This window comes from Balaenoptera borealis, assembly GCF_965194805.1.
Source record: "Balaenoptera borealis genome assembly, chromosome: 14".
Classification (NCBI taxonomy): domain Eukaryota; kingdom Metazoa; phylum Chordata; class Mammalia; order Artiodactyla; family Balaenopteridae; genus Balaenoptera; species Balaenoptera borealis.
In genome coordinates, this window is record NC_138875.1 from 18334124 (window position 1) to 18348547 (window position 14424).

The 14424-nt window shown below is 37.6% G+C and overlaps 1 long non-coding RNA gene across 1 annotated transcript in view; it reads right to left on the reverse strand.

Annotated features, from left to right (window-relative positions):
• Positions 1-14424, reverse strand: part of LOC309610648 — a 126783-nt gene that overhangs the window by 40748 nt on the left and 71611 nt on the right. The gene's annotated exons all lie outside the window — the stretch shown is intronic.

The following is a 14424-nucleotide window of genomic DNA, read 5'->3' on the forward strand; positions in this document are numbered from 1 at the left end:
TTAAAGATAAATTCTTTGGGGAAAAAAAAAAAAAGATTAACCAACATCATCTCCTGCTAAATAAGGTACACTGACATCCATCATGTTGGCATTTGATGGCCTACAGTTCTGCAAGAATGAGCCATGCTTTAATGTTTTTACTCCATTAAAGCACAGAAAAGACTTCCTGAATAGGATTAGGGCTCTCTGTTCCATCTATTTGCTTTTCTTAGTAAACTTGCTGCCAATAAAATACCCAGCTATTGAAAAAATAAAATGACATAATGGAGGATATTGAGGATTATTTAAGACTCCTTCATGTTGCCTGCATTCCCTGGTTGCCCACTGTTTCTTTGCATTTCACCTATTACTCTTAGTGTATCTAGTCTTCCAGCCCTTGGATTGGAGCTGACAGGAAAGGATGTGTCTAGCATGAGTCAAGATTCCTTGGATGTCTCTGCTCAAGGAGAACAAAGGTGAAGAGGGATGGGTTCTCTGAATGGGACTGAATGAGAATTGGATCAGTTCTGTATACTGGCTGCTTAGAGCCCCATGTTGAGAGTAGGTGTGACCTTGTATCCAGGCTCAAAGGGAACAAGGACGAGTCAAGTATGATTACTGAAGTCTGCCATGGGCCCTGTATAACAGCCACGTGTTTATGTCATCCTTGATCCAAAAGTTAGGGACTCACATTGGATTATAGAGGCAGGTAAGGGTACAGGGGCAGTGGTAACAAACGTAGTAAGGAAAGTAGGGCCATAGAATTCTAGTTCTCATGGAAAGCTCATGGCTATAGGTGACCCATGGGCATCGGCTGGTATCACATCTCCTCTCTGTGGTTGATACAGGTGAACAATGACACTGGGACTATTTAAACAACCACGGATTGACTGCTGATTCACACCATCACCGCATTCAACCCCTGCAAACACACACCCTCATTTTACTGGATTGAACTAAAAATCATTTAACTTCAATTTTTTAAAAAATTCATTTTTCATGGAAGCCCAGGTCACCTTGCTTAATCAGAATTTGGGCTACATGTTTATCACCCAGACATTTTTCATGTTTTGAATTTCATAAGCTTCCCATGGTTATTGAAACATTTTAATGAAAACACAGCCATAATCATTTTGAAGTGATTGAACACATGGATGTCTTGCCTAGCATGGAGTACATTTTTAAATGTGAGTAATACGCCAGTGGCATGGAAACAGCAGGTTTCCACCAAAAAGCCATCTTGAAATCACATTTTGCACAGACCCGTTTCACGTAAACAGAAGTCTTCCATCACCAGAATTTCCACTTCAGTTAACAACAATGAAAGAATCCACTGGTATCTGCTTTAGTGCAAGGTTTTTCCGTGGGTAAGTGCCCCCAAGCTAGTTCCCTTAAATGAATTAAGGGTCCATGTACGGGAAACATGAATAGCTCTGTTGTAATGTACATGTAAACATTCACGGAGTTGATTTATTGTAACCCCTGTTTTCTTTTGAATTAATACCAAATGTAAAAGAAAATGCTTTAAAATTAAATGTTTCTTAACAGTCGCCCATTGAAAACAGTACTGGTAGATGTGAACCGAGGATTAAAACATTGGTTCAATACCATCAAAAGTGTAAGTCAGCGACCTCTTTGCAGGAGTGGAGGTTTCAGACTTGAAAAACTCTTTCCTTAGGTTTCATTAATGCAAGTAGAGTGTCCATATCATCCTCTGTGCTCTGCGGAACACATTTATTATATACTTTTTCAGTGCTGGCTCCCGAGATGTAAGCGGGACACTGACAGAATTGAATTGTCTGGAAGAGGACAAATGTAAGAAAGAGGGGAGTTTGGAAAGTATGTTTTATGAGAAACAAAGGAAGTAGATATGATTTCTTTTTAAGAATCTAAGTTGTCTTCATGGAATTATTAGAATAATTTGAGAAAGAGGGGCAACCTGCTTTTGACTGTTCCCTAGAGCAGAACAAAGAATGGGGTGGAGGTATCAGAAAAGCAAATTTTGCCAAAATATGAAATGGATGTTTCTAAAGATGAGTGATTTGGTTTTCCCATTTTAATGCTTGTTCCAGCAAAGGCTGGTCTCTGTACTTCAGCTCCTATAAGGGGTGTATCCCTGCCCTGGTATGAAGCGGGTACTACCTTTAAAGGACTATCAAATTCTCTAATTTCTTCCTTATCATTCTTTGGTCTGTCAGTTTGGTTTCATTCAGCCTTTGGAATATATATGTAGTTTGTCTCATAGCAATCAATGAAAGGATCTATTTGGAAATTGTGTCAATCAAATCTTTTCATAGATGAAATCATATTATAAATGCACTTAAGGAACTCATTATTTAGAGGAAACAGAATATAAATCTTTTGTTAAGAATCCTTTTTGCGGTGCAAATAATTACCTCCAAAAGGAAACATTTTGATTTCCTTGAAATAGATTTTCTTACACAGGGACATCTGTATAACCCAGCAGCGCAGGATGACCCGCAAGTCAGTAAGTTGTAGAAAAATTCTGATTCTTTTCGTGTTGTGGATAAAACATCGAGGCCTTGCCCTCCTCCTCCTCTCATTGAATAAACACTTCATTAGCATGTTTCCCACTAGCAATATTAACACCAAATTAATGAAATTCAGTGCCATCAGGGAGCTACAACGTTAACTTCTTGTGCCCTGTGTGGGAATTCAAAGGCCTCTTGGCTGGAGTTCTTTCCCAAGCCTGGTACTAATTAACTATGGATCCACTTTACCTGCTTGAACTTGAATTGCCTCATCTGTAGAATGGTAGTAACAGCACCATATGCCCTTGGCCGGGAGGGTGACATTCAAAGACACTACCACATGTAAAGTGTGTACGTTTAGGGTGTCTTGGAAGAGCAGCCTCTCTTCTCTCCAGAAATATTTGAATATAGAAGGAATATTAAAAGGAATCTTTAATCCAATGTCAGTTGCCAAAGTACCACCTAGCCACACTCTTTGGGGCAGTCTTTTACCTCTAATTTCTCTAAAAAGATTAGGAATTAGAGAAATATCCCATTTAAAGTGATAAACAACACTAATGTTCTCTAAAGTCGTGTTCATGAGAAGACGTTTAACAATACACACTCAGGTAGAAGTTAGTATTTAAAGGGATTTACATAAAATTAGAGGAAATTACATAAAACCATTTGATAATTTATAAGATCTTACTTTCGGGGGGAAATCTAGGAGTTTGCTTAGGGACAGAATCACATTTTGCATTTTCTTGGCACCATTAAAAAAAAACCTTTTTCTGCTAAAAGGTTTGCATGGTCTCAGAACTGCCATCTTGGTGAGGTTTCTAGTGAGGGGCAGATAACAGTATTTCCACAAACATGAATATTTACCTCATCAGATCAATGTCCAACTGGTCTCTGGAATGTCCACAGTCACAAACAGATCCCAGAATATACAATTATGTTCTCCAGCTTAACATTTTGTATTTTCAACAATCCAACATCTAGAGCTATCCTCTATGCATGATACTTTCCTTTTGTTCTTTCTCAAAATGAAATGAAAAGAGCAAGTCTGGTCAAGAGAAGAAAGTGGCCATGACACTTGCTGTGTAACCCCAGGCAAGTCACTCCCCCTCTGGGCCTCCATTCTGTATTTGTAAATAAAGAGGTTGGACAAGACTAGGTGTTGACAAACTACAGTCTGTGCGCAAATCTAGCCTCCCGCTTGTTTCTATACGAGCTTAAAAAAAAAAAAAAAAAAGTGGCTTTCATTTCTAAGTCATTGATAAAAGATCAAAAGCAGAATATGTTGTGACATGCAAAAATTATACGAAATTCAAATTTCTGTGCCATAAACTTTCATTGGAACCCAGCCACATTCATGTATCGTCTACGGCTACTTGCCCACTAAAATGGCAGAGTTGAGTAATTATAATGGGCCTCATAGGGCCTGAAAAGCCAGAAGTATTTACCATCTGCCCCTTTGCAAAAAAAGTTTGCTGACCTCTATACAATTACTAAGGCACTTGCCAACTCAAATCATTCATAATTTCTTCCCACTAACTTTATCTTAACTCTCTTTCTTTCCTTGATCTTTAGATGTCAAGAATTATGGAAACAGAATCTAAAGTAAGTGAAGAAATACCAACAAAGTAATATGGCAAAGCCAGGGATGGCATGCAGGCCTCATTTAGTGCCCTCCTCAGCTTTCTGCTCTTATCTCTACTGGGACGTCTTTCCATCTGAACCTATGCTCCTCCCCGTTGACCTTTCTTGCTTGGGCTCACCAAGGTCACTTCCTGTATGCCTCCCCTACTGTACTGCAGTGATAGTCGACCCTTAGATGTCTATAAAACATGTCAAACAAGAGAAGGGAATATTACTTTATTTTACAAAGGTACGAGCAGACCTCAGAGATACCGCAGGTTCATTTCCAGACCACCACAATAAAGTGAATATTGCAATAAAATCAATCACACAGATTTTTTGGTTTCCCAGTGCATTTAAAAGTTATGCTGGGACTTCCCTGGTGGTGCAGTGGTTAAGAATCTGCCTGCCAACGCAGGAGACACACGTTCGAGCCCTGGTCCGGGAAGATCCCACATGCCACGGAGCAACTAATCCTGTGAGCCACAACTACTGAGCCCGTGTGCGGCAACTACTGAAGCCGGCGCGCCTAGAGCCCATGCTCGCAACAAGAGAAGCCACCGCAATGGGAAGCCCGTGCACCGCAATGAAGAGTAGCCCCTGCTCAACGCAACTAGAGAAAGCCCGCGTGCAGCCACGAAGACCCAATTCAGCCAAAAATAAAAAATATTAAGAAATATATATATATAAAAGTTATGTTTACACTATACTGTAGTCTATGAGGCGTGCATTATGTCTAAAAAAACAATGTACACACCTTAATGAAAAAATACTTTATTGCTAAAAATGCTAATGATCATCTGAGGCTTCAGCAAGTCATAGTAGTACATCAAAGATCACTGATCAAAGATCGCCACAATAAATATAATAACAATGAAAAGGTGTGAAATATTGCAAGAATTACCAAAATGTGACATAGAGATAAGAAGTGATGGGTTGTTGGAAAAATGGCACCGATAGACTTGTTCAATGCAGGGTTGCCACAAACCTTCAATTTGCAAAAGATGCAAAATCTGCGAAGCACAATAAAACAAGGTATGGCTGTAATAAACAAAAATGTCAAAGGAATGGTGGTGGAGTTAAAACCCTAATCTCATCTGAAGCTATTACCCTCGTCTCTTTTGTCGGTGACCCCTTGCAGCATTTCAAATGATTATTTATTTTTAACATTTATTGAGCATTCACTACTAAATGGAGAGAGAGTCTTGAACCTGGAAAGCAGTCACTTTGGCTGTGATCACAGCCACAGGTGGACAACCTTCCTCTCTTCCATCACCTTCAATCCCTTTGCTCTCTGCTTTATCTACATACAGTCACCTTTAAAAAATAGGCATTCTCCTGTAGGATATATAATCAGATATAAACTATTGCCCAGAATCTTTTACTTTCTATTACACACAAAATATATATAAAATTCTCACATTTATAGGCTTCGCCTTCTGAAAATAAGATTTTGCAAATTATCAAAAGGTTGTAGGGAAATTCCTCTAAATATCAACTCCTACTAAGGCTGCATTAAACATCTACTCTTAATCACAGTTTAGAGAGCATCTTTGTCAGTCTGTCGAATGGATCTTCACCTATAGGAACCCTCTTAAGTGAGCAATGAGATTTTTATTTTGGCTGATGTATGAGGGTCATAAGTTAAATCTCAATGAAACTCAAATGCAGATCTTTCTCAGTAATGGAAAAAAAATAAAGAGAATATATGTAATCTCCTTAAGGCAATGACAGTAAATTAGTAATAAGAATTTAATGTCATTGATAAATTCAGCAAAAGCTTATCTGTGCCTTCTGGGTTCAAGATCACATGACAAATACTATGGAATGTAGAAAACAGTACCCAATGTGAAGGACAGAGAAACTAAGACAAAGAAGAAAATCACAACATAACTGTAAGGGGCCCCATGAAGAAATGCCTACAAGAGTTTAGAGGTTCATTTTCTGGGATGAACACAGACAGCTTCTTGGAGAAGGTGGCATAGGACCTGGGCCTTGAAGGTTTGGGAGGATTTCACCGGGAAATATGAAGGAGACAAATTTTGGCTTGGATGGATATACAAGGTCCCGAATAGAGGCCCACTGAAATGTGTTTCTGAAAATTTCTCTGGCAGATAACTTTTCTTGGTTCATTGCTAAAAGAAGAAAAAGAAAAAGGATAAAGTATAGTTTTGAAGTCAGGATTTTTCTACATTGCTATTTCTCACTTCATATCTTTAAAGTTCAAGTGCCCTTTGAAGACACTGCTCTGAAGCTTTTACACACTAATCTGAGGACATTTGTACCTAATTTATCCAGAGATGATAGGTCCTTGTACTGCACACATGGTCTGCATATACTGGATTGCTAAAGCCACTCGGATGATTATTTTTATTGGTTTTATGATGGTGATAAAAAGAAAGTGTGTTGCATTTACAAAGATTTTTTATACATTATTTATACCTAGGATATCTGGTTGCATGCTCCTAAATAATAAAAATGAGTGGATTTATCTAAATTTGTGGCATAATACAGGAGGAATAGAGGAGCTTTTGTCTGTCATCATGAAGAGTGCTAGGGCAAAAGGATTAGGGAAAAAGATTTTGAAAATCAGAGTTCTTGTTAGTGCCTCTTAATGGACTAACAATTTAGACCTAATTGATCACAGCTTTAATTGTCCATAATTTCTATATACTAGGTTAGCCTTGTGGGATGTTACTAATCAAATTAAAACTCATTCAAAGCAATCTCCAATTACAGAATGTTTTGTCTCTCTTTCAGGCTTGGTGAGTCAGGGGCAATGTTGTGTTGATGACAGGGTGAGCCACATGCCTGAACAGTTTAAATGGCTTTTAAAGACTCATTTTCACAGAGTTGCGCTGCCTAGTGGCCTTCTGAGATTGCGTCTAACAAAAAAATAAAGAGACTTTAAAATTGTTTAAGTTAAGGAAAAAAGATATTGCAATTGTGTTTCCAGTTTAAACGTGTGGATCTGCCGAACTCTTCACATCGGGTTTGTGTGGTGGCCTCATTCATTACTAACATAGAGTCAGGGGAAGTGTTATAGACAATGTTTGTTGCCCCCAAAGCTCATCTGTTGACACCCTACCCCGCCCCCCATGTAATGATATTAGGAGGTGGGGCCTTTGGAAGGTAATTAGGAGTAGATGAGGTCATGAGGCTGGAGCTCTCCTGAAGGGGATTAGTGACCTTATAAGAGTCCCAAGACAGTTTGTTTTTCTGTGCTCTCTGCCATGTGAGGATACAATGAGAAGACAGCCATCTACAATCCAGGAAGTGGGCCCTCACCAGACACCTGATCTGTACTTCCCAGACCCCAGAACTGTGAGAAATAAATGTTTGTTGTTTAAGCCACCCAGTCTATGGTCATCTATTATGGCAGCCTGAACTGACCAAGGCAGGGAGCAGTGACAATCCTTGTGAAACCTAAGAGCAGATATTTTGTTTCTGGTCAGTGTTGAATCACATGATTTTATTGTGTTGGGTTATAGACCAAGGAAGAGATGAGTGGGCTTTCAGAACTCTTCTTTAACCCTGAGGAAACCTTAACCTAAAACTCCTGCAGTCACCTGCAAGAGAAAACATAAGGAAAATACACCAACTTTCCTACCCCAAAACCATGGCCTAATCCATTGCCATATTCTTTCTTGGCACATGAAAAATGCCTATCTATTAAAAGCGCTTTTTAACCAACAAAGGGAGGGACACATTTTGAAAATCTACTCTGTGGTTGCTAAAGGCTGCTAAAAACAACAGAAAACAGGGAAGATTTGTACCACATATCCTCTGGCCTTCTTTTAGGCTGATGGCAATTCTCATTTCTATCTCTAGTTGTTCTCCAAGATGAAAAATTTAAAGCATCAATCTCCACAGTCATCCAAATCCATCAGCAACCTCTTAGCTTTCAGAGTATTCCAATAAAGGAATTTAGAGTCCCTCTCACTGTCCTGCTGTCAAAATTCACATTTCCTGCCTCTATCTGTTACTGTGGGAATAGCATCCTCCACTGATATTCCCAAGCACCCCACATTTAACTCCTTTTTAACTCTTCACGTGCTGTTTTAAATTTGTCTATTTATGACTGTAAATTTCTTGGGGACAGAAACAATACCTTATTCACATAATATCCCTAGTATCTAGCTCAGACCATGGTACAGAGAAAGCACTTGATAAATACATTAAATAAATTTGTAATTCCTGTGTGTAGGGCCCAGTCTGAGCAACCTCTGTCTTACCCTGCACTTGACTTGAATCAGAATTCAGTTCACAAGTGCACTTTGGAGCTCTAATTTCATAATGTATTGGACAGAAAGTTTTTAGTTAACATCTCATGTAGAGGTGGGAAGAAGATTCACACCAAACACTACCTGAACATCAAATTCCTTTTATTTTTTTATTTTTTTATTTTTTAACATCTTTTTTGGAGTATAATTGCTTTACAATGGTGTGTTAATTTCTGCTTTATAACAAAGTGAATCAGTTATACATATACATATGTCCCCATATCTCTTCCCTCTTGCATCTCCCTCCCTCCCTCTTGCATCTCCCTCCCTCCCACCCTCCCTATCCCACCCCTCTAGGTGGTCACAAAGCACTGAGCTGATCTCCCTGTGCTATACGGCTGCTTCTCACTAGCTATCTATTTCACGTTTGGTAGTGTATATATGTCCATGCCACTCTCTCACTTTGTCCCAGCTTACCCTTCCCCCTCCCCGTATCCTCAAGTCCATTCTCTAGTAGGTCTGCATCTTTATTCCCATCTTGTCCCTAGGTTCTTCATGACCTTTTTTTTTTTTTGATTCCATGTATATGTGTTAGCATACGGTATTTGTTTTTCTCTTTCTGACTTACTTCACTCTGTACGACAGTCTCTAGGTCCATCCACCTCACTACAAATAACTCAGTTTCGTTCCTTTTTATGGCTGAGTAATATTCCATTGTATGTATGTGCCACATCTTCTGTATCCATTCATCTGTTGATGGACACTTCGGTTGCTTCCATGTCCTGCCTATTGTAAATAGAGCTGCAATGAACATTGTGGTACATGACTCTTTTTGAATTATGGTCTTCTCAGGGTATATGCCCAGTAGTGGGATTGCTGTGTCATATGGTAGTTCTATTTTTAGTTTTTTAAGGAACGTCCATACTGTTCTCCATAGTGGCTGTATCAATTTACATTCCCACCAACAGTGCAAGAGGGTTCTGTTTTCTCCACACCCTCACCAGCATTTATGGTTTGTAGATTTTTTGATGATGGCCATTCTGACCGGTGTGAGATGATATCTCATTGTAGTTTTGATTTGCATCTGAACATCAAATTCTTATTCCTGGTTAGACATCTCTGGTCTTCCCACCAAATTTGGTTTTCTCAACAAATTTCTCATCTCTTACCACCTTGCTTTCCCTACAGCCTCCAAAACAGCCCCCTCTATTGTCTCTGTGATTCAGCTCCTCCTCTCTGCTTGTATACCCCATTCAAAACAAGTTGTCAAATCAGCTGAACAAGGATGATCTCATTTTCCTCAACATACTAGAATGTGTTGGGGGAAAAGAGGAGGAATTCGGAGGGGTTGAATTGACCACAAATAGTGGATTAATGAATGACCAATAGTATACCAAAAGCTAATTGGAGACCACATTGTTTATCTATTCAAGTTACTTCATCATTTTTTTTTTTCTTAGAACAAAAGTTCTAATTCCAGCCTGTTCTCTGCATTCTTATTGTAAATTTTCTTGATCCTCAGCAAATATCTTGAGAAATCTGTCAATACTACCTTGAGTTGGACCCTTCTAACAATGTTAAAGAAATAGCTTCCTTAAAATTATTTAAATTTATTGTCTTGGAGAAATCATTTCTAAGCTCAGGGGCCAATCTCTGACCAAAAGTCTTTTGTTCCTTAATGAAGATGATAAAATATTTTTATGCAAGAGACCAACTCTGGGCGTTCTGGTGGAATTTCTGGCCACAGTAAATGCACAGATATGATAATACCATCTACATTATAGGGTAACTACGAGGACAAAATGAGATCCTACATTTTCTAGCACACAGCAAATAAATTAGTTTTTATTAACGATAACATTAATAATGCTAACATTGACTAATGATTATTGTAATTTTGAATAGCTAAAGAATTTTGGCAAAAGGCCTTATAAAAATGGTATAGAAAGGATCCTTACTAATCATTAGCATACTATGCCAGCAACTCAACTTAAACTCAGAGCCACTTTAATACAATTATTAATACTCCTATATCCTGAGGCATCTTGACCTAGACCTTCTGAACATCCTTATTGTGAAAGACTCGAACTTAAAATTCTCTAAAAAGAAATCCACTTGTCATTTTTCTGTTAAGCAGCAAGATCTCATGGTTTTCTTTTTCTTTCCTCCTTTTATGCTATTTTATTATAGTCTCAAAAGCAAGAATGAGAGTTTTAGAAGGAACTGATGCATCAGGGGCCAATCACTTTGGCTAAGGACAGGGGTAGCTTTTTTCAGGAAACTTTGGAAATAAAATCAGAAAGAATGTTGAAGAAACGGGGGATTGATTTCAAGGACAAGATGTTTTGTGATTAATTCCACAAAGGTAAGGAAGCCTAGCTTTAACAGAGATTGTCTGGGTCCACAGCAAAGAAGACAACAAGTCTAACAGTAGAGAGAGAATTCAACTTTTGTGACAGTGCATGATGGTGTAGAAGCCAAGGAAAGACTGACCTTTAAAGGACCATCTGGGGGATGTTACCTGGGAAACCCAAGATTAGGGATCCTGAGTTTGAGTCATTTGTGGCTTAGTTCAGTGGAAAAACCTTATAAGATGAGATTTCCTAATTCAAGGAAAAAAGGGCTTTAAAATTCTATAAACAAGTGTCCCTAGGCTTCTAGCAAATCAAATAGCTCTTACCAAAGATTCGATGAATTAAGTGCAAATGATTTAAAAACATGTGGATTAAATTTCCTTTAAAGTGCACGTGGGTTTTTTAAAGTTAATAGGAAAAAATTTGCTTTATGAAACTCGTTTTGGTTTTTTTTTAACCCAGTAGAAGGAGGCAGATATTTGTTTCCTCCCATGAATGTATCAATGTACTAAACACCCCAGTAATAATCAATTATTGTTTAAATTCTATGATTTTCCTTGGGATAGAGAGGAAAATGAAATTCTGTATTACATATAAGGCAAGACTTAAGGAGTAACTAAACTGACCACAGGAAGATTTGAGTTACTCTTATATCTATCAAGGGACTGCAATAAATACAATTTTAGGACACGTTCTGAACTAGCCTAAAGGTTATAATTATCTTCTTTAGTCTTATGAAGAATGATTGTAATGGAAAGAAAACAAAATGTGCAATCAAAAGTCCTGGAATTAGGTTCTGGCTTCTCCACTAACAAGCTGTGTGATCTTGGAAAAATAAATGGCCATCTCTGAATCATAGTTTAATAATATCTACCTGAAAAGACTGTTGTGAAGATACTTACACAATAGAGGGTATGTAAAGACATTAGGTGAGCTGTTAACATTTTTAAAAGGTGTTTTTTTTCCCTTAGATTTCAGTAATATATAGAAGGTATTTTTTTTCCCTTAGATTTCAGTAATATATAAAAATCTACCTAATTTCTAATCCATTGGGAATATTTAGAAACTAACTGAAAATCAAAGATAGTTTTCCTTTAGGTCATTGGACTCACAGGTTAATGATCTATTAAAACTTATTCTGTATTTTTCATCTCTAAGAACATTTTCCAAAATGTGTTCCTTGAATCACCATTTATACAAGATGACGTGGCCTCAGAACAACACTGCATGATCAGAGAAGTTTGCAAAATACTGTATATTCTTGTAAAGAGTCAGGATGCTCTGTAAGCATATCAAAGTCACCGAAAAAGAATGCCAAATGGGTGGATCATGGAATCTTTTTAAAATCTGAGACCTATTAATACCATGGAATCACTCTGACAAATCCTTTAGGAAAAAAAAAATTTTTTTAATGTATAGATTGGTTTGGTAAATAAGAATTTCTTTTTATTTTCCTTAAGACGATTTCTTCAAGCTCCAAGAAATGATCCAAGAAGAGAAATTTCCTATTCCAGGATTTAATGTGAAAACTGATATTTCGCAATCTCTATCTTTAAGATTTTATTTTAGCACAAGGCCTGCGTATAACATGTACTTTATAAATATTGATACATAAACTTTGGTCTTCTTCTAACTTACTTTCTCTTCTAAATACTTTTTTTCCATTCACGCCTCATATAAAGTTGCTCTGTGCTCTTGACAATTCGAATTTCCTTCTTTTCAGTCTTTTCCAGCTTTTAATCTCTTTCTTAAGGTAGACAGATCAGAATAGCTCCTGAAATATTTCAATTGTGGATGGACTACATATAAGACAAGATTTGCTATTTTGCTTCTGATAATGACCAGCACCTTGTAGACCTTTCTGGTGTAAACTCAGGAGGCAAGAGGATTTCCACACTGGACTCGAGTCTGTAACTTATAGTCACTTCATACTTCTGTTTTATTGAAATATTGTGTTAAAAATGAGGCATATTGAGATACCAATATGCTATGATTTAAGAATACTCTGTATCATTTCTCTTCGGGGAATTTTTGCTACATGCTGCATGTGACAGTAATTTTTTTTTTAATCAAAGCCAATATTTTAGTGACACGTTGTTCAATACAGCAACCTAAAGTGTTTCTTTTTTATGGACAAAAATATTAAGTAAATTAAAGTTATACAAATGCATAAGCAGAAGTTATACAGAGGGAAAGCTTCAAAAACAGCACAATGACATGTGACAGTAATTTGAAGCAAACATTTTTTTAAAACTTTGATTTTACTGATCTGCCTTCTCAGAAGCCAGCTCCTTCCCCCCTGCCTTCTGCCTTTTGCCCTTTCCCCATGCCTATTTAAAATTCTACTGACTTTCCCAAACTTTCTCAAATTATTCCTCCCTTCATAGCTTCTATTGTTATTCCAGCATTCCTTATCATGTTTAATTAGACATTCACACAAGAGAATCCTCAACGAAAGAAAAAAAAAAAAAAGGTTTCACATCGTATAAGTTTTGAAATTGATACATATTATGTCTTTCTTTTTTAAGATTCCCAGGGCACATTGGCATATAACGGCTCTGAAAAGTCTTGTAGAAAAAGAAATCTGGTGAACAAGGATTAGTCTAGTGTTTTCAAAGGATCTGATCCCTGTATACTTTCAGGAGGAGAACGGTTGGAAAGACTCATGTTAATAAGCTTATGATCCCCTAATGCACAGGACAGTGCCTGGCACTCAATAAACACATATGGAGTTATAAGTATTTCTGTTCAGTGATGACATGGTACAATTGCAGCAGGAAGTGGAGGACCTGAATTATGCTTTCAGTATGCTAAGTGGCAAATAATAGAAACCAACCTTGTCAAATTTGAGCAGAAGAGAAATTTTTTTAAGAATAGTTACTAGCTTCCAGTAATTCTAGGATAAAGATTTAGAGACGATACGGCCAGGAACACCCTAGAATGACGAAGATGCTCTCTAAAGCTGTGATTGAGTAGATTTTAAAAATTTAAGGTTTATTGTTATTGTTATCTTTTAGCTTTTTTGTTTGTTTTGGTTTTTTGTTTTGTTTTGTTTTGTTTTAATGGTGGCAGTATGGTGTTGTGGCATAACCCGGGCACAAGCCCTGTGAACCTGGGCTTGAATCCCAGTTCTTTCTAAGCCTCTTGACTTGGGAAGGTCAGCCATCTTATCTAGGTTGGACAAAATAATGATCAGAAAACTTTGGAGGGCTCTTATGAGGTTGAAATAAGGAAATATATTAAGCTCTTGGTACACAGTAGGTGACTCATAAATGTAGCTATATTACATTCTAAACAGGAATGTGCTTCTAGTTCAGAACACAAGCCTTTAATCACTTGGGGGCACTGAAGGGCCAAGGAAGAGGGGGCAGGTTAAAAAGGCCTGGGCTTTCCCTGGGAATCTTGTCACACCAAGGCACTTGTCACTGTGAACCAACTTGTCACCTTGGTTCCCAGACAGTGCCTTGGAGGCAGAGGTCTCCCTTATACCCATACCCGAGGGACTCTTTGACCATTTCCTTCCTTCTAGAGAACTGGCTGAATGTTTGGACTAAAACACTTCGACTTCAAATTTTTAAAAATGATTTATTGATTCTAATTAAATTTTTGTAATGTATAGCAGAAACTAGTTAACTTTAATTTAGGACTGACATTTACATCCTGCCTAGGAAGTGGGAATCCAAGGTGGACAATTCATTTTCATTTGGGTGAAAAGCATCATTTAAATGTCAGAAAACTGCATATTTAACATTTGCA